Source organism: Podarcis vaucheri, assembly GCF_965113315.1.
Source record: "Podarcis vaucheri genome assembly, chromosome: 17".
Taxonomy (NCBI): Eukaryota; Metazoa; Chordata; class Lepidosauria; order Squamata; family Lacertidae; genus Podarcis; species Podarcis vaucheri.
In genome coordinates this window covers 29,797,434-29,815,932 of record NC_138755.1, presented here as the reverse complement: position 1 = coordinate 29,815,932, position 18,499 = coordinate 29,797,434, and the positions used below count along the sequence as shown (strand labels likewise).

Below are 18,499 nucleotides of genomic sequence, written 5' to 3'. Positions count from 1 at the left end.
TTTATTTTAAATGCATCTCTGGGTTATTTATGGGGCCTGCCTGGCATTTTTACATGAGTAGAATGCGTGCTTTTATTTAAAATGCATTTCTGGGTTATTGGTGGGGCATAGAAATTCTCCCCCCCAAAAAAAATATAGTCTGCCCCCCCCACAAGGTCTGAGGGACAGTGGACTGACCCCCTGCTAAAAAAGTTTGCTGACCCCTGCTCATTATCATAGAATTGTAGAGTTGGAAGGGACCCTGAGGGTTGCGTCCAGCCCTCTGCAATGCAGGAATTTCAACTTAAAGTATCCATGACAGATGGACATTGATTTAACCTCTACTTAAAAACCTCCACTGAAGGAGAGCCCATCACATCCCGAGGGAGACCTTTCCACTGCCGAACCGGCTCTTAACTGTCTTGAAAGCTCTTCCTGACCTTTGGTTGGTATCTCCCTTCTTGCGACTTGATCATGATCTGAGAAAAATGGGTGACAATTATGGAAGTGTCTTTTTCTTCTTCTTCTTCTTCTTCATTTAGTTGATAATACATGTCTGGGAACACCTAAATAATGAGATGATGGTCCCTGAGCATTCTGGCTGATAGTCACCTTAGGAACCTCTTTACCATCTCCTCTGTTCACATTCACAGTTTCCCACTGCAATTATATGCACAGGTTAATTGTCTTGTGAATTGTGTGAAAAAGTATGCATGTGTTTGGTTTCAAATTTACAGTCTGTAGATTCCGGTGATGGTCTCCTAGGATTTGCATTTTCCTACAAATCAGCAGCTCTGCATTGCTCTCTATTCTCTATACTTTTTAACTTTTACATCTCTCAGATCTTCTTTTGTGCTCTTTTCAAAGACTATTTTACTCTGCCCTCATTTATTATCAGATTTCTTTTCCGACCTAACCCAAAGTGTCAAGGCTCTGGAGTTTCTGATGATGAGAGGTGTGGTATAAATAGTTGCAAATATGGAACAAGGTTTTGCAGTGATGGAGGCGGCGTAAGCAGAAGTTTGTTGTTCTTAGAAGGGAAAATGTGGCTCTTTTTATCAGTAGCTGTTTTATATAGAACAGAAGCAAGTTATCAGCTTTATAAGTTCTGGAGAAAATCTGGGTTATAATCCAAAGGAAAATATTAAGCTAGGGTTGCAGTGGCCAAAATGGAATGCCTAGTTGCCATTTTGGGGCCCAGACGTCTCAAAAGCCATTTTTTTTTCAATAGGACTTTTTGGTTCCTGAAATTCATTTTGATTGTGTAGATAAAATATAATGGATGGAATTCTGCCGGGGGGGGCAGGGGGCCCGGTCCAGAAGCCTCTCTTTAGTTTTAGCCCCAAAGCCGGGCCCAACCCATGAAGGTGCTCTGGGGCTCAGCTGGATGGCCATCTGCCTTGGATGTTTGAGTTGAGATTCCAGCATTGCAGAGGGTTGGACTAGATGACCCTCGGGATCCCTTCCAACTCTATGATTCTATGGAAACAAATGAATGAATTCTGGAGGTCCCCACAGACGACCTTATTGGGAAAGGCGCCATACAGTGGTGCCTCGCAAGACAAAAAGAATCCGTTCTGTGATTCTCTTCGTCTAGCGGTTTTTTCGTCTTGCGAAGCAAGCCCATTGACGGATTAGCGGATTAGCGCTATTAGCGGCTTATCGGCTTATCGGATCAGCTGATAAGCGGCTTAGCGGCTTAGAAAAAGGGGGGAGGGGGAAAAACCCGCAGGAACTCGCAAGTCATTTTCGTCTTGCAAAGCAAGCCCATAGGAGATTCGTTTTGCGAAGCACCTCCAAAACGGAAAACTCTTTCGTCTAGCAAGTTTTCCATCTTGCGAGGCATTCGTCTTGCGGGGCACCACTGTATGAAAGTATTGCCATACTAATGCTTTCAGTGAGTCTAAATACGTCTTATATTGGGATAATACAGACTTGTGTTTACTGGGCTGTAGGGTTGTTATACATCCAGAATTTCCTGGGCTTTGCCGTCATAAATTGCGTCTGGGTGGAAATCGCTGGAATGTCCGGGAAATGGCAACCCATGTTGGAAGTGCAGATTTTGGCAAATTTCCTGAAATTACTCAAAAACTAAACAAAAAACTAAAAACAAAGAAAGCTCCACAACTTTGCCTCCCCCCCCCCCAACAATTTTTGTGTCCTGATTTTCACTTTTTGAAATATGGCAACCCTACTGGGTTGCTGTAAGAAGGAGGTATTTAGTACTGTGAACCAGATGTAAGCAGATCTATATAGAAATGTAAAAGGACTTGTTCATGATGTAAAAACTTGGAGGTGATCATTGGAAGCAAGCAGCAGATAAAATTTAAAATAGATTTTTTTGTGTGTATGTGTGTGTGTGTGTGTAAAAGTCCAAAACAACAAGGAGCTAACTACTAGAACATTTTGCAAGTGTGCCTTAATTAAAAGACTCCTATTAGATTTCTGATTAATAGAATCTTACTTAAGCAACACACAGTCTTAATCACTGAGCTTTTTCCGAAGCCTGATTGGTTCAGTCACTTATGCAATTTTATAGTCTGCACCTACCCTAGAAGGCAACATGCGTTTTCTGCTTTCAAGTCAATGAAACTACCTCATGAAATGTGTTTCAGGTGAAAACAATGCCCCTTGCCAATTTTGATATCTCACATTAGCTCTGCATTATGCCCACATTTACGTGCCACTTTTACTCATGGCAGACTAACCACACAAAAATGGGGAGGGTGGTTTCTACAGGGATTTTTGAAGACACGAGTGCCTGGCGTGCTCTGGTCCATGGGGTCACGAAGAGTCGGACACGACTAAACAACAACAACAACAATCTGAATATACAGATATCATAACTTGCCTGGTCACCATAGTAAGTAAAAAATAAATAAATCTTGAGGTGATCTGGCAGAGATATTTGTGGCATAAAAGACAAAACGACCCCACCTTTTTGTCAAGCAAATGACAGATATGTATAAGCAAGCAGGTGAATGCACATGTTTCGGGGTTTATTTTCAAGGTACCATTGCAGGTATTACATCGGGGAGACACTTTTTAATTTGCAGCTGTCAGCAGGTCAGTAAAACTGGCAAGAACTAAAAATATATGGAGGGCTAAGGTGGTTTGAAAAACATACAAACCTAATGACCCGTCTATACTCTGACACATCAAGGAAGCATACTAATGAAATTAATGCCTGAATCCACTCTGGGTGGCTGGTTCACTAATCATATTATAGCACATCCTTCTCCATATATATATATCTGCAGTCCTTGTATATTTCTTCTGTTTCCTGCCTTGTATGTGTGATCTTGATTCTGCACATTCTTTGCTCCAGCTCCTTGTATCTTTCTGTTTTTGCATTCCCTGTCCCCTGGCCAGGCAGGTCCCTTCAGATATAATCTCCCTCTTACTCAGCCTCCCTGGGACGCAACCTCTCAGTTTCCTTTAGCTTCCTTCTTTCCTAAAATCTCCTGAGCCGTGTATTGGTGACTCCTGGAGTTATTAGGTGTGCCATTTCTTCAAAGCCATGACAGAAAGCTGAACCATTTATTTCCCCAACCGCTTCTACAGTCTTACCTTAAGTTTTTGGGATAGGTTACAGGTACGTAGCAGAGCCCATTGCATACGGCAAGAGGTAAATCAGTCCTGCAAACTTCCAAGGTACAATAAATTGGATCAATTCCGTGTGCAGTCCAATCAAACCATATCGGAGAGCTGGGGGAGGACTCTACAGGGGTACCTCTGGTTGCGAACGGGATCCGTTCCAGAGGCCCGTTCGCAACATGAAAAGAGCGCAACCTGCAGTGGCGCGTCTGCGTACGCACAGGTTGCGATTTGCTGCTTCTGCGCATGACGTCATTTTGCGCACGCGCAAGCGGCGAAACCTGGAAGTAACCCTTTCTGGGTCGCCGCGGGACGTAATCTGAAAGAACGTACCATGAAGCGGACGTAACATGAGGTATGACTGTACTAGGATGCAGGGCAACTTTCAGGACAGATGTACTGCTCTTGATGTGTAGCTTCTGAGCCCAAGCCCGAAGAGCAGATCTCTAACTTTCTCTCTCTCTCTTCAGAGCTGCCATGTTGGACTCCAACTCTCCATCCCCTTTGGCCATTGGCTGGGTATGCTAAAGGCTGTAGTTTAACAGCATCTGGGGACCCAAGGTTGTTGGAGGCTGTTTTAGAGGAAACTGATCCCATCTGAAATAGGGAGAATCTGCCCTCATTGTTAAATAATTGCAGTACTGAAAGATGAAACTGCACTTTCAGACATGCAGACACACCCCTGTCTGCAACACTGAGCATCTGCAACACTGAGACTTGCAGAAGCCATCCTTTTGCAAAATCCTAATGATTTGACTGCAAAGTTTGGGCAAGAAACGCAAGGTTTGGAGATGGACCAGCTGATTTGTTTGTTCCTTTCACACTTCACATGCTCGGATAACAGCAAAGGGGCAAGTGCTAGCTCTTGTTTGGCTGCCTGCAAACTCACAGAGACTTGAAAAAAGTATGTCTTGGTTTTGCACTCTGCCTGCTTAACAGCTCAGTGATTCTACCCAAGTTCTCCCGGTGTGCTGTTTTCCCTCTTTCCTTGAAGCATTTAGTTAATATCAGGCCCAAACTGCAGAACTTGAGTTATTGCAAATAGGAATGCTCCCTTCTATCCAAATAAGGCCACACTCTTGACAGTCCTAAGCAAACAGCATTAGCTACTGCAGAGGTTATTCAGAAGGACATGTCGTAGCTTATTGCTGTCTTCTTTCCATGTATTGTAAGAACAGGAGTAATGCCATTTTTCCTCCCACCTCCCGGCCAAAGGCTCACACTCATTCAGTTCATGGTGATATTATAAGAGTTCTTCTTGGTTCTGCCATAGTCTCCAAGGTGGAAAGAGGAACTGGACTCAGGAACCCCTATAACATTCAGGCAAAGCAAAAGTCTGGGAGTCTACACCAATAGGAAAAGAAGTTCCTTGTTCCCTTCCCCATTTTGATTGCTTGCACAATAGTGCGTCGCTTGTACAAGGGCCAAGCAGCCTTGCACAACTTGTCACCTTCAAAGGCAAATCGCCTTACAGGCATGGCTCCCAGCCTACCGGGGATTCAGTTAAATCTTTTGTTTTGCTACCTGATGGCAGCCACAAAACATAGGAGCTCTTGAGGACTTGACTAGGACGTAGTTTGTTTGGGTGGGCCACAACTTTGCTCATTTTGACATTGCTGCTATTAAATTGAGTACCCAACCTTTGCTAGCAGGTTCAGAATTAAAAACAGTTAAGGCAAGTCGCAGGGATGGAATGTGTCATGAAAACACAAATCTCAGGTGTCAAAGGCCAGGATAAAGAGTTGTGTCTTCAACATTTGCCAAAAGCTGTATAGCGAACATGAAGATGCACCTTGGTGGGGATGGAATCCCGCAACTAATAATAATAATAATAATAATAATAATAATAATAATAATATATTATTTATACCCCGCCCATCTAGCTGATTTCCCCAGCCACTCTGGGTGGCTTCCAATCAAGTGTTAAAAACAGTACAGCATTAAATATTTAAAACTTCCCTGAACAGGGCTGCCTTCAGATGTCTTTTAAAGATAGGATAGCTGCTTATTTCCTTCACATCTGAAGGGAGGGTGTTCCACAGGGTGGGCGCCACTACCAAGAAGCCCCTCTGTCTGGTTCCCTGTAACCTCACTTCTCGCAATGAGGGACCCGCCAGAAGGCCCTTGGTGCTGGACCTCAGTGTCTGGGCTGAACAATGGGGGTGGAGACGCTCCTTCAGGTATACAGGACTGAGGCCGTTTAGGGCTTTAAAGGTCAGCACCAACACTTTGAATTGTGCTCAGAAACGTACTGGGAGCCAGTGCAGATCTCTCAGGACCGGTGTTATATGGTCCCAGCAGCCACTCCCAGTCACCAGTCTTGCTGCCGCATTCTGGATTTATTGCAGTTTCCGGGACACCTTCAAAGGTAGCCCCACATAGAACTTAGGCTCAGAACTCCAATGTTTCCTGGAGACCTATTTCTTCAAATCAGTATACAGACTTGATCTATTTGCATTAAAATTTCAGGACACGAGTATCATTTATTCACTTCTAAGAAATAGCTTCAGGTCTAAATACTTTGAATTCCAGCGTGGCAGTGGTGCTCAAAATAGGTTTCACACCTTTTCTTTTTTACTTCCTATGTTTTCTGTGTTTGCTTCTGTGACTTTTATCTTTGCAGTCCTGCTTATTGTGATCTGTGGCTTCAGCAGCCTAACTAAACGGCCAGTGATCACCTAACACCCCTTGGTAAATAGCAAGGGCTGTTTGAAAATTGCCTCCCAAAGATTTCTGCCCAAATTCTGTGTGTGTGTGTGTGTGTGTGTGTGTGTGTGTGTGTGAAATTTGCTGAATAGTATTTGGGGTGAAATGAAGGCAAATTTTAAAAAGAAATTGATCAGAACACACTGCCTTTCCCTCCCTTCCTCCGTTTCTCAAGTTTGCCTGTTATATTTCTGACTCGTGGGGGCAAAAATAATGGCTTTGTTGCTATCAAGGTGTACTTTCATTGCCTCCTATGTGTGTTCTGCGCCAGTATTTGGAATCTGTGGAAATGCTTTCTGGTCTGGGAAGGATGCCTAGAATTGAGAACTGTCTCTGCCAACCTGGGAACGATTGGGAATTGCCAATTTACACTGAGAGCAAAGGCTTTACAGTAGCCAATTGCAAGAAGCCAGCCTTCCTCTTTCCCTTCCCCGCCTCTCCCCAGACTGTTGGACTTGTCTGTACTGAGCATGTGGCCTCAATTATCAATTATTTTCTAGATGCTTGCTTACGGTGGCTGTACACTCTTATAAACGCAGTGAGATTTACTTCCAGTAAACATAGCTGGGACTGTACTGCAAGTACCTACCCTAAGATTCTCTCTTCTCAATCTCAGACTTTCTCACACAGTAAAGGGGAGAGTTCAACGGTTGTTGTTAAGTTTCAAGTAAGGAAATAAGAAGGATAAAGGCTTCCATCTTCCTGTTAGGCTTTTACCGCAAGGTAAGAATCATAGAATTGTAGAGTTGGAAGGGACCCTGGGGTAGGGTTACCAGACGTCCCCAGATTTGCAAATCTGTCCCCGGACAAATTGCGTCCCTGGAATGTCCCCAGATTTGCAAATCTGTCCCTGGGAAACGTGGCAGCAGCAACCTCAGCAGCCCAGAGCCAGCCTGGTAGCGCAGTTGGCTCTGACTGGCTTCAGGAGCTGCCCGCTGCCGTGGTGCCCGCCATTTTTCCTGTGCCACGGCAGCGAGCAGCTCCTGAAGCCAGCCAGAGCCAACTGCACTACCGGGCTGGTCCCTCCTGGGCAATGGCCACCAGCCCGTGACTCCCGAGCCTCCCCTGATCCGTCAAAACAAAGGGGGAAGGAGATCAGGGAAGGCTTGGGAGTCACGGGCGTGCTGTGCGCCGTTGCCCAGTTTTTTAAAAAAACCCCTCTGCATTTATGTTTCACAGGGTGCGAAAGAAGGGCTTTGCACCTTTATACAATATGCATGTGTGCTTGGACGCAGGGTCTTTTGTCTCACCATCCCCACTACTGACTCCCTGTTTGCTACTCAGCTTTAAAAAACCCAAAATCCCCCGGATTCATTGACAAAAATCTGGTAGCCATACCCTGAGGGTCATCAAGTCCAACCCTCTGCATTGCAGGAAACTCAGCTAAAGCATCCATGACTGATGGCCATCCAACCTCTGCTTAAAAATCTCCAAGGAAGGAGAGTCCACAACGTCAAGAGGGAGACCATTCCACTGTTGAATGACACTTGCTGTCAGAAAGTTTTTCCTGATATTTCGTCGGAATCTCCTGTCTTGCAGTCAGCTGTTTTGCTTTATTTATTTGATTGGCCCCTTTATAGGCTGCCATATAATAAACTTCACAGGGTGGTTTTCCACTAGAAACAAAACTGTTACTTTTAAATAAATAAAAAACCGAGAACAATAAAAACAGCGTTAAAGATATAAATACGGCGTAAAAAAGTGTCCATCTCCATATTGATAACGTACCGATAACAGTTAACAAATAATGCGGGCAGAGTTTACAGTACACACGGGCGCTGCAGTGGGAGGGATGGAGCGTGTGGTTAAAATAGTTCTGTCAAATCTGCACTGCAAATTGAAACCAGCTTGAAACTGATTTAACTGGAAAGAGAACCTTGGAAAGTGTGTTTCTGTGGAATTCCGAGTTTCCTTCAGGAGGCCTGGCTTCCTGCAGTTCCCGACAGTCCTTAAATTCACGGCAGTTAAGTCGAAATTGGAAGAAGCGTGGCTAGGACTGATCGCTTTTGTAGACCAGTTTGAGTTTAAGCAGTCCCAGACTGTTGTCATGGCTTTTAATAATAATAATAATAATAATAATAATAATAATAATGAGATAAACCTTTTGTATTCCTAACCTGCCTGTTATCTTCTCTAGCAAAACTTATTTCTTGGTAATTTATGACTGGATAGCCTATTGTTCTGCCTCCTCCCCCAAATTTTGGATGGTGCCCTGCTCTGCAGCCAGCCTTGTCTTGTGATATTTTCATGTGAAACCTTGTCCACTTGTTGCAGCAATAAACCTCCTGTGGGTTTTGTACTTGTTTATACAGTGGGTGTAGCTCTGCTGAGTTGTTCGGTAGACATCTTTGGCTCCAGGAAATAAATGGCGAGGCTGCCTGAGATCATCTTTGCTTTACGAGGAAGTTAATGAGCAGGGCATGATCTGTAGCCATGCCTAGTGACTGAAGGCCTTCTTGCAATCTTTTCCTCCCATAATGAAAGAACTATTGGAATGAGGCAATAAATATATTCAAGATGTTTTAGATGATAAACTCATCTTGTCTCCTAACTCAATTTAAAGAGATTTGCATGGAACCAAAACATCAGTAGGAGCGCAAGCTCGTGCTTAGATGGAGGGCCGTGTTTAATTATTTCCCTTTTAAAATTCCCTATTATAGTAGCATATTTGAACCAAAATACCCTCGCCCTCCACAAAGTGTCCCCAGAATGCCATTGATTACAGTTTCACTGATATATCAGCTGGAGCTTTAGATTGATTATTCAGTGAATTAACACCTCCAGTTTCCACAGTTGAAAAATAGTTATTGTGCCTAACTCAAGATTCAGGGAGGTAGCCGTGTTGGTCTGATGCAGTCGAAATATATATAAAAAATTGTCCAGTAGCACCTTAGAGACCCAACTAAGTTTGTTCTTGGTATAAGCTTTTGTGTGCATGCATACTTCTTTGCACACGAAAGCTTATACCAAGAACAAACTTAGTTGGTCTCTAAGGTGCTACTGGACAATTTTTTTTATTATTTTTTAAATACATTGCCTAAATCAAGATGGTGAAGCTCTTTCTGAGCAGAACATAAAAATGCAAATTGTTCTATGTTAATTTTTTTTCTCTTTGAAGAATCTTGCAGTCACTATATGGATGAGCTACAAAACCCAGATAATTTTGGGGGCCACTCTTATATTTATTACTAATGTTAAGCGGGCTATATTTACCATGAAAGAGCATTTTTGTGTGTGTTTCTATCCTTTTCTGTTAGCCTCCATTTTCTTAGGGGCTCGCCTAGTGCATCCTGTTTTCTGAACTCTTTTTCACTGCTAACCCTCCCTCTACCCCGTGGTGCAATGGGTCAACACGTTTGGCTGTTAACCAGAAGGTTGGTGGTTCTAGCCCACGCAGAGGTAGCTATGGACAGGATTTCTGCAATCCAGAGGGTTGGACTAGACTCCAGGCATCCCCAAACTCGGCCCTCCAGCTGTTTTGGGACTACAACTCCCATCATCCCTAGCTAACAGGACCAGTGGTCGGGCGGATGATGGGAATTCGGCTGGAGAGCCGAGTTTGGGGATGCTTGACAGTAGATGACCCTCGTGGTCCCTACAATTCCATGAATCTATACTTCATAGGACTCTTTCCCCCTCCCTGTTTCTCTGTACCACTAGAAATCTGCACCCACTACCTCTGCTCTTGTTTTCTGTGTCCCCCCCTGCCTCCTCTCTCTCTTCCCAAACTTCATGTACCACACTGCTCTCATCATCTCTTTCTAAGTCACACTTCCTTCTCTCACTGTCTCTTTCCACCAATATTTCAATTTTCCCCAGCCACAGGGGAATCTCTCCCCACACCCTTCCATCTCTTTTTGTCCTCCCCTCTCCTTTTCCTTCAACACACTTACTGGCAAACACCACACAAGGCTTTCTCACTCCAGCTCTGTCACATTCTTCCCAATCCCGAGAATGAGTTATGCAGGCATCTTCTCCTGATGCGATTTGGGCAGTCTCTTTGCATTTCCATGGGAGGGAGTGCTGTGAACAATTAGTATTTCAAATCCACCCCCCTGGAGTGGGTTGAAGGTAGAAAAGGGGGAAGCTGCAAGCAGCCCATAGGCTTGATTTAGTGTGGCTGTGTCACAGGAGGAGAAGCTGCAGGTATGAATTTCACGATGCACCTTGTAGCACAGAGATAACTTGCCGGATGTTTTTGGACAGCTGCTCCCATCCTCCCAGTCTTGCTGGCTGTGCTTGATGGGACCCTCAACAACATCTGGAGTGCTGCTTTGGTTCCCCATCCCTGATCCAGAGTATTATTATTATTACTCTAATTGAATTTATATACCACCCTATTGGGACGCGGGTGGTGCTGTGGGTTAAACCACAGATCCTAGGACTTGCTGATCAGATGGTCGGCGGTTCGAATCCCCGTGGCGAGGTGAGCTCCTGTTGCTCACTTTCTACTTTCCACTTGCCAAATTAGAAAGTATCAGCAAAATTTGATGGGCTGAGTTAGGCTGCAATCTGATGCACAGTTACTTACAGAGTAAGCCCCGTTGAACTGTACTTTGAGTAGACGTGTATAGGAGTGTACTTCAGAACACTTCTGGTTGTAATGGGTGGTCCGTTTTTTTTTTTTTTTGTTTATTGTTCATAACACACACACACACACACACACACACACACACACACACCATGTCCTGTATGATGCTATCTAACTTTGGGTCCTGGATCGTTTGCAGAGCAACCTCTGCAATGAAAGACTATCCATAGTTCTTCCTGCAGTAGAAAATAGTGCTTGTCTCGCTGGCCGTAAGATCAGTTAAGAATGGATTGAAGGAGATGCCCTTGATAACAACACAGAGAGCTCTATTGTAGCTGCATATGGGATCACCCATTTCTCCTTTTTCCTCCTTGCTCTTTTGCAGACATGTGACTCAACCCCGCAGTTCATTATAGCCCCAGCAAAGCTCATGGTAGCACCATCTGGGACTGTTTGGCCCATGTTAGGTAGGCATCCTTGATTCTTTAGGTCTTTTGCCCACATTCTTCTGCATCGAGGCTTGTGGTAATGCAAACCCGACTTGAACAAATTCGCAGGAGGACGCATTCATAATACACTGATGTGTGGTATATCGCAGCTGCATCTGCATTCTAGCGCACCTTCGCCGCTGGCCAGTTTTGGGGCTGAGAGCATCCCACAGTGCCTTGGAAGCACTCTAAACCTGCCAAGGGTGTGATGCATTGTGTAGCTCTCAGGAAAATTAAAAAGGAAAAGAAGTACAAGGTTAAACACCCCCCCCCATTTCACAGAGCATCTTTCCCCTGTCCCCTTTTTTGTAATTGACAGCAACGTCGGCTGAAAAGAGTTGGGCTAATGTTGATGCAGATGTCTTTTGACTTGGGTTTTTCTCCCATTCCTTTTTTTAGTTTTGGCTTACTTTGGGCACAATCCATCAGAAAGTTATCCTCAGCTCTGCTGTAGTGTATGAGAGCTGCCAAACAGCCAGAGTACAGTAGCACTTCGATTTATTTCAGTGAAACCAGCACCTGCTACTATGGGGCAAAATCTACTGAGACAGAAACACACACGTGTGTGTGTGTGTGTACTTTTAATGTTGGCGACACGCTTTTTAGACAGGCGTCATTTCGTGACGCAGTAATTTCCCAGCAAGCTGACCTCTTAAAAGAGCATTCACACGACACACCAAGACACTGACGTCTCGCGCAACACACAGTTTGGAAAGCTCTGCTATATGTATACACATTTGTCGTGTCTGAGTTGACTTGAGCTGCTGCAACATTTCTTCATCATTGCCCTGGTGAAATTTGGCAGTTGGTTTTTTCCCTTGGTGGTTTAGAACAAGGAGTTCCCAATAGCATTGAACAAGATGCTCTGTTGCAATGTGATGCTTGAAATATGCCTTTGGGGTTTGCATATGCGTGTGTGTGTGTTTGCAGTGATATACTTTGCTTTGCTTTAGTAGCCTGCTGAGCAGTTACACTGAGCTGGTTGGCATTTTAAATTGAGCATCTTTGGGTTTTGCGTGACTTTCCCTGTGCTTTCCTGTATCTATCCTTTCTGACTGCAAAGTGGAAAGCACTGACTTTTATCAGTTCATGTATATGAAGACTGCCAATGAGCAATTGATGTTTAATCTTGTGAACTGCCCTGAGATCTTCAGATGGACAGCAGTATATAATAAATAATAATAATAATAATTGTTTGGCAGTTTTGCTGCCGGCCTTTTCTATGTTAGCACTTATGGAGTTACAGTATTCAAGATAATGAAGCCAGCTTGTGACCAGATTCGGGTCCTCAATCAATATCCTCTTTCAAAGAAGCAACCGCATATTTATGGAAAAGGAGTGATACAAGCAGAGCAGTGCATCTGCAATGATTCAGATGCATCCAGATCCCTGAGAATCTCAGGTTTCATATTTTTCCCCAGCAAGTTTTTAATTACTGCAAAGATATGCTTGAAAACATTGTGTGCGATGCCCTTGCTGGAATCTCTGAAGCTAAAGAGGTTGCTGATTTCTAGGTGCTGAGAGTGGGGCTCCGGTTCCTTTTTGCCCCTCCCCAATTACCGTATTTTTTGCTGTATAAGACTCGCTTTTTCCCTCCTAAAAAGTAAGGGGAAATGTGTGTGCGTCTTATGGAGCGAATGCAGGCTGCGCAGCTATCCCAGAAGCCAGAACAGCAAGATGGATTGCTGCTTTCACTGCGCAGCGATCCCTCTTGTTGTTCTGGTTCTGAGATTCAGAATATTTTTTTCCTTGTTTTCCTCCTCTAAAAACTAGGAGCCTCTTGCGGCCTGGTGCGTCTTATAGAGCGAAAAATACGGTAATTACCCAAAATAGTAAAAATTGGAAAAAGCAGTTGTGCAAAAATAAGACAATTATGTAAATCTGCTTCATTTGCATAATGTATACGGCATGCCGAAACAACATCTTCTTTTGGAAGACCTGGCCACAGAACTTTAATTAGAGAACACACAACCTTGGGTTGTCAGAATCTGGCTTGCTATAAACTCTGATTGATGATCCATTCTAGATGTTTCTGGACTTCAGCCATGGGTTTTGCTGACTGGCTGAAGAGAGTTCTCTAGGGCAGCCTTCACCAACCCTCCAGATGTTTGCTGGCTGAGACTGGTGGGAGTTGTAGCTCCAAACATCCGGAGGGCACCAGCTTGACGAAGGCTGCTGTAGGGTCTCGTGCAAAGTTTGCTTCCAGGTTCAGTATAATCAAACTCACCAGAGATGGGCTTCTGACTGATTTCCTGCCATCAGCAAAAATCTCAGTGTGGAAACATCTCAAAGGAACAAATGCCTTCAACAGGATGAAGCATCGGAGATATAAGTAGTTTTAATTGATGCTCTGCATTATCCGAAGAGGTGTCAGAATGTGTTGTAGCAATTATACGCATAGACGAGGTGAATCCCCGTCCCCCCAAGCACTCAGCGTCTAAAGTGTAGGAGATGCAACTACAAATGAAAAATATGTTGGCAAGAGGAACGTCAGGGTGAATTAATCTTGGAACACAATTTGTGTGTATGTGAGACAGCATTCTACACCAAGTTTGGGGGGGAGGCAGAGTATGGAGGGTGGGGGGAAGAATGTGATTATGAGAGAAAGGGATACTGACTTTCCCACTGGCAACACATGGGTGTTAACATGGGCACAGCGAGAAGAGAATTATATCATGGTTATGGCTGGACAAAGTAGGTAACTAATGATTTTGACAGCTGAGATGCTTCATTGCTTAAGGAAGTTTCGTCAGCCATAACAGTTATGGCAATTGCAGTTTTCCTCCCACCCCAGCCATATGAAAATGAAGAGAACCAACATCATATAACTGACCAGATTTCCATAGTTGATGATGGAATAACCTGCTGCTCTTTAGCATTGCCGAACCTCACATTTGACAGGTGTGGACAGAAGATACCCTTCTGACACACACATTCCTATCTCTTTTCACCAAGGTGTTCCCTGAACCTTGCCTATTGGCTTAGTATGCCTTGGTCACAGTCATCTTCACACCCCCCTTTAATGATTATTGTTCAGGAAACACTATCTAGTAAGTGCAAGAGAGAACTGCACACACAACCACAAGTCCTGCTGCTGTAGAAGCAATCCAGTATTCAGGCTTGTCTCTTGTCTGGAAGCTCACTGGGTAACAGGGCTGGGCAATATATTGTTGTATTGTCCAAAACCAGTCTGAAGTCCATATTGTGACATTGGTTTCATAATTTTTGACCTGGTAGTGTAGTGCGAATCATGATGTGTCTTCATGCATGCATGCTATGCAAAAATCACAATTGGGGAAAACTGTGAAGCCAGCCAATGCTTCTCTTGATTTCTGCCACCTCTGTTAACTCTTGTCAGCTCAGCTGTCTCCCGCAGGGAGCAGCGAATCACAAGAGCAGACGCTGGCAAAAATCATGTTGTGGGAAAAACCGTGAAGCCGGGCCAATGCCTCTACATGGCTCCATCCTTATTTCAGACACTGTGATATATCAGTATATTGTTATGTTTAACTGGTGATGTATCACGATGTTGAAAACCAGCTCTACTGAGTAATCGCTATCAATGTCTAACCCAAATATATTCAACCTTTTCAGACCCACAACCCACTTTTAACCCCAACATGCATTTGGGGACCCATTTCTTAACCTTTTACCATATATTTGCATGGTGGTTTTGCTTCTGGTGTGCAGCATGACCCACCAGGTGAAGACCCCAGTCTAACCCACTTCACGAGGTCATTGTAAGGGAAAACAGGGTACCCCATGTGTTCAGTGGAAGCCAAACAGTTCCAAGAAGTGCAGGAAGCATCTTTTCATTGTGCAAAAAGTATTGTCCCAGCAGTTGACTTTTTAACGGTCAGATGTGTCTGTTCCATAAAAGCAACTCTTTGAATGGTTTTCATTTGTGTTTTTGATGTAGCACCACTTTTTCTTCCGTGGGCTTTGCTTCCTGGGCTGCTTGAAACGACTGATTCATGCAGTTTATCATACACATTCTCTTTCTGTATTTGGTCTTCAGATGGTTTCTTCTGACATTTCCCACTCTCAGGGTAACCGATCGCGAAACGTTATGTGCCTGTGTGTGTTGTATATATGTATATAAACATTCCAAAAATACATTCTAGATATATCCCTGTGTGCATTCCTTATTTCAAAAGGAAAACGGAAAACTCTGTTCCTCAGCTGACTCGCTCATTCGCAAGTGTCTTTCCATCTCCCACCAGTTTGTATACACAAGCGGTTCATCCCAACCTCCACGCTGTTATATTATCATCCACACGGCGCGCTGAAAAGACCATATTCTCTTAGATTTCCTTTCCTTTGATTTCTTCTTCTGTTTGCGCTGTGTAAAGCCCGCACCCCCCGCAAAACATATGGCCAAATTGTGGATCTGGTGATGGCCCAAGGTGGCTACAATAATTAATGAGCTGTTTGGAAATTTATTAGCATCTGCTATTCTAATTTGCTATTAAGCACAGCTGTGGATTGGAAATTTTCAAGCGCAAGGTATCCAACTGCATATTTACTTCCCCCCACCCCTTTGCTAAAGGCTTCAGTTTCGGTTGTAATAAAGTAATTTGGCTCCCCAGCAGGTTTGGGTTTAATACATGAAGGCAACAAACATTATTATTAGGGAATATTGTGTTTATTTGTTAACATTTGTATACCACCCTTATTACTGAGCAGTTGACGGGCTATGAAAAATATATAGCGCAGTACGACTTTAAATGATTAAAAAAACCTAATTAAATCAAACGGCTCAAACAAGCACATCCCTTTTTTTACACTTTAGACCTAGACTCATTTAAAGCCTGATCCTGTGTACGCTTACTGCCACTGAATTCAGATGAAAGTTTGCATAGGATTACTACTTTAGAATGGCATTTATCTTAACTATTTAACACGGACTGTAATTAGCCAAGGCTGCCTGCTGTAGCATTCCACATTCCAAATAGATCAGGCGAAAGTGAGCTTAATCTTATTCTCATGCGTGCCGGAGAGAAGTTGTGCACCATTGTAAACAACAACAACATCATCATCAACAGCTATAATCTTAAAAATGAAGCCAGAATATGACAGTTCTTTCCTCCCGCCCTTCTATGTGATGCCATTTTGGTCAAAGCTTTAAGCTATTTTTCAAATTATTTCTATTAGTTTTCCATTTTTTTTTTTACAAATTATACCAAATTACTTAATTTAGTACAATTTCTTTTAAAAAATCAGGTTTCCTGCTCCTGTTGCAAACATACCGTACTTTTCTATGTATAAGACGAGGCTTTTTTCTTTGAAAGTTATGTCAAAAAAGGGGGGGTCGTCTTATACATGGATAGTGCATTAGGGGGACGTGGGATTGATTGGTTGTTGCCGCGACCTGGAGATTGTCAGCAGCTATGGGGCATGCTATTGGTGGCTGTGGCAAGGGCTGGTGTTGATTTGCTGTTGCTGCGGCAATTTGGCGGGTTATTGGCGGCTTCTGCCAGCGAGGGGGCAGGCGCAAGTTTGATTTTTGGGACGTGCACGTGAGTGGCAGTGTAGGTCAGGTGGGTGAGCGATTTTTGGCAACCCCCCAAAAACGCTAAACAACTATGGGCAATCCTCCCCCCCAAAAGCTCAACTACAGTGGTACCTCAGGTTACAGACGCTTCAGGTTACAGATGCTGCAGGTTACAGACTCCGCTAACCCAGAAATAGTGCTTCAGGTTAAAAACTTTGCTTCAGGATGAGAACAGAAATCACGCAGCGGGAAGCCCCATTAGCTAAAGTGGTACCTCAGGTTAAGAACAGTTTCAGGTTAAGAACGGACCTCCAGAACAAATTAAATTCTTAAATAGAGGTACCACTGTACTCTCCCCCCATTTTCCTAATTTGGAGTCCCCCAAAATAGGGGGCATCTTATGCACGGGGGTGTGTTATACACGGAAATAATACTGTGTGTCCATATTTTCCTCCTGTTGCCACATCATCTCTTCGTTAATATCCATTTCATCCTTCACTTGTTGTCCATTCACACAGACGACCATCATTACCTCCTTATAGAAAGCGCCTTGGCTACTTAAAAAAAATATATATAATCTATTTTACTTGTGTAGTTATTGTCTCAGGCCTGGTGTGCACTTTTTTCTTACAGAGGAGATTGAATAGTCCTCCTCAATTGATCTGTCATTCTGATACTCCTTAAAAAAAAAATCCCAAGATTAACTTTGGTTAAGCAGTTTGCATGAGCTAATAATATTTGGCATTTGTATAGTGCTTTAAAGTGCTGTAAAATACTTACACATATGAGTTGGGGGTAACCTTTTTGTGTGTGTGTGTCTTTGCTCAATTTTGATTCGTGGTTAGGGTTGCACGTCAGTGGGCATTGCCAACATCTTCATTCCACATACGTATCACACACCAACACCATACAGTGGTGCCTCGCAAGACGAAAAGAATCCGTTCTGTGATTCTCTTCGCCTAGCGGTTTTTTCGTCTTGCGAAGCAAGCCCATTGACGGATTAGCAGATTATTAGCGCTATTAGCGCTATTAGCGGCTTTTAGCGGCTTATCTGCTGATCGGATCAGCTGATAAGCGGCTTAGCGGCTTAGAAAAAGGGGGGAGGGGAAAAAAACCAGCAGGAACTCGCAAGACATTGTCGTCTTGCAAAGCAAGCCCATAGGAGATTCGTTTTGCGAAGCACCTCCAAAACGGAAAACTCTTTCGTCTAGCGAGTTTTCCGTCTTGCAAGGCATTCGTCTTGCGGGGCACCACTGTAATTTGGAATACTCAGAATTAAGTGGCGGCAGGGGCCTTTGGCTCTTGGTCAAAGGCTACCAAAGGCCAGGGGCTGCCTATGCATGGTCTAAATCAGGTATGTCCAGCTGATTGATCACAATCGACTGGTTGATCTCGGGGTGTCCTTGGTTGATCCTGGCCAATCCTGGCTCCCTCCCCCCAAAAAAGCTCAACAATTTTGGCTCTTGGAAGTTGGACGTGCCTGGTCTAAATAATCATTACCCTGCAGTGTAGATCAGATTTTGGGGTAACAGGCTATTGACAGGGAAAATGTGAAATGTAGACCTCTAGGGTTTATGCACCATTTACTGATTCATTAATAACAGTATTTGCATACAGCTTTTCATTAAAAATGTCAGAGCCATTTACAACAGTCATAAATAAAGCCAAACAATGGAAAGCCATTGATTTATTTAAAAAATCAGA

General features: G+C 43.7%; 1 protein-coding gene across 6 annotated transcripts in view; it reads left to right on the top strand.

Moving 5' to 3' along the window:
- Positions 1 to 18,499, top strand: part of ZNF462 (zinc finger protein 462) — a 146,136-nt gene that overhangs the window by 29,650 nt on the left and 97,987 nt on the right. The window lies entirely within an intron of this gene.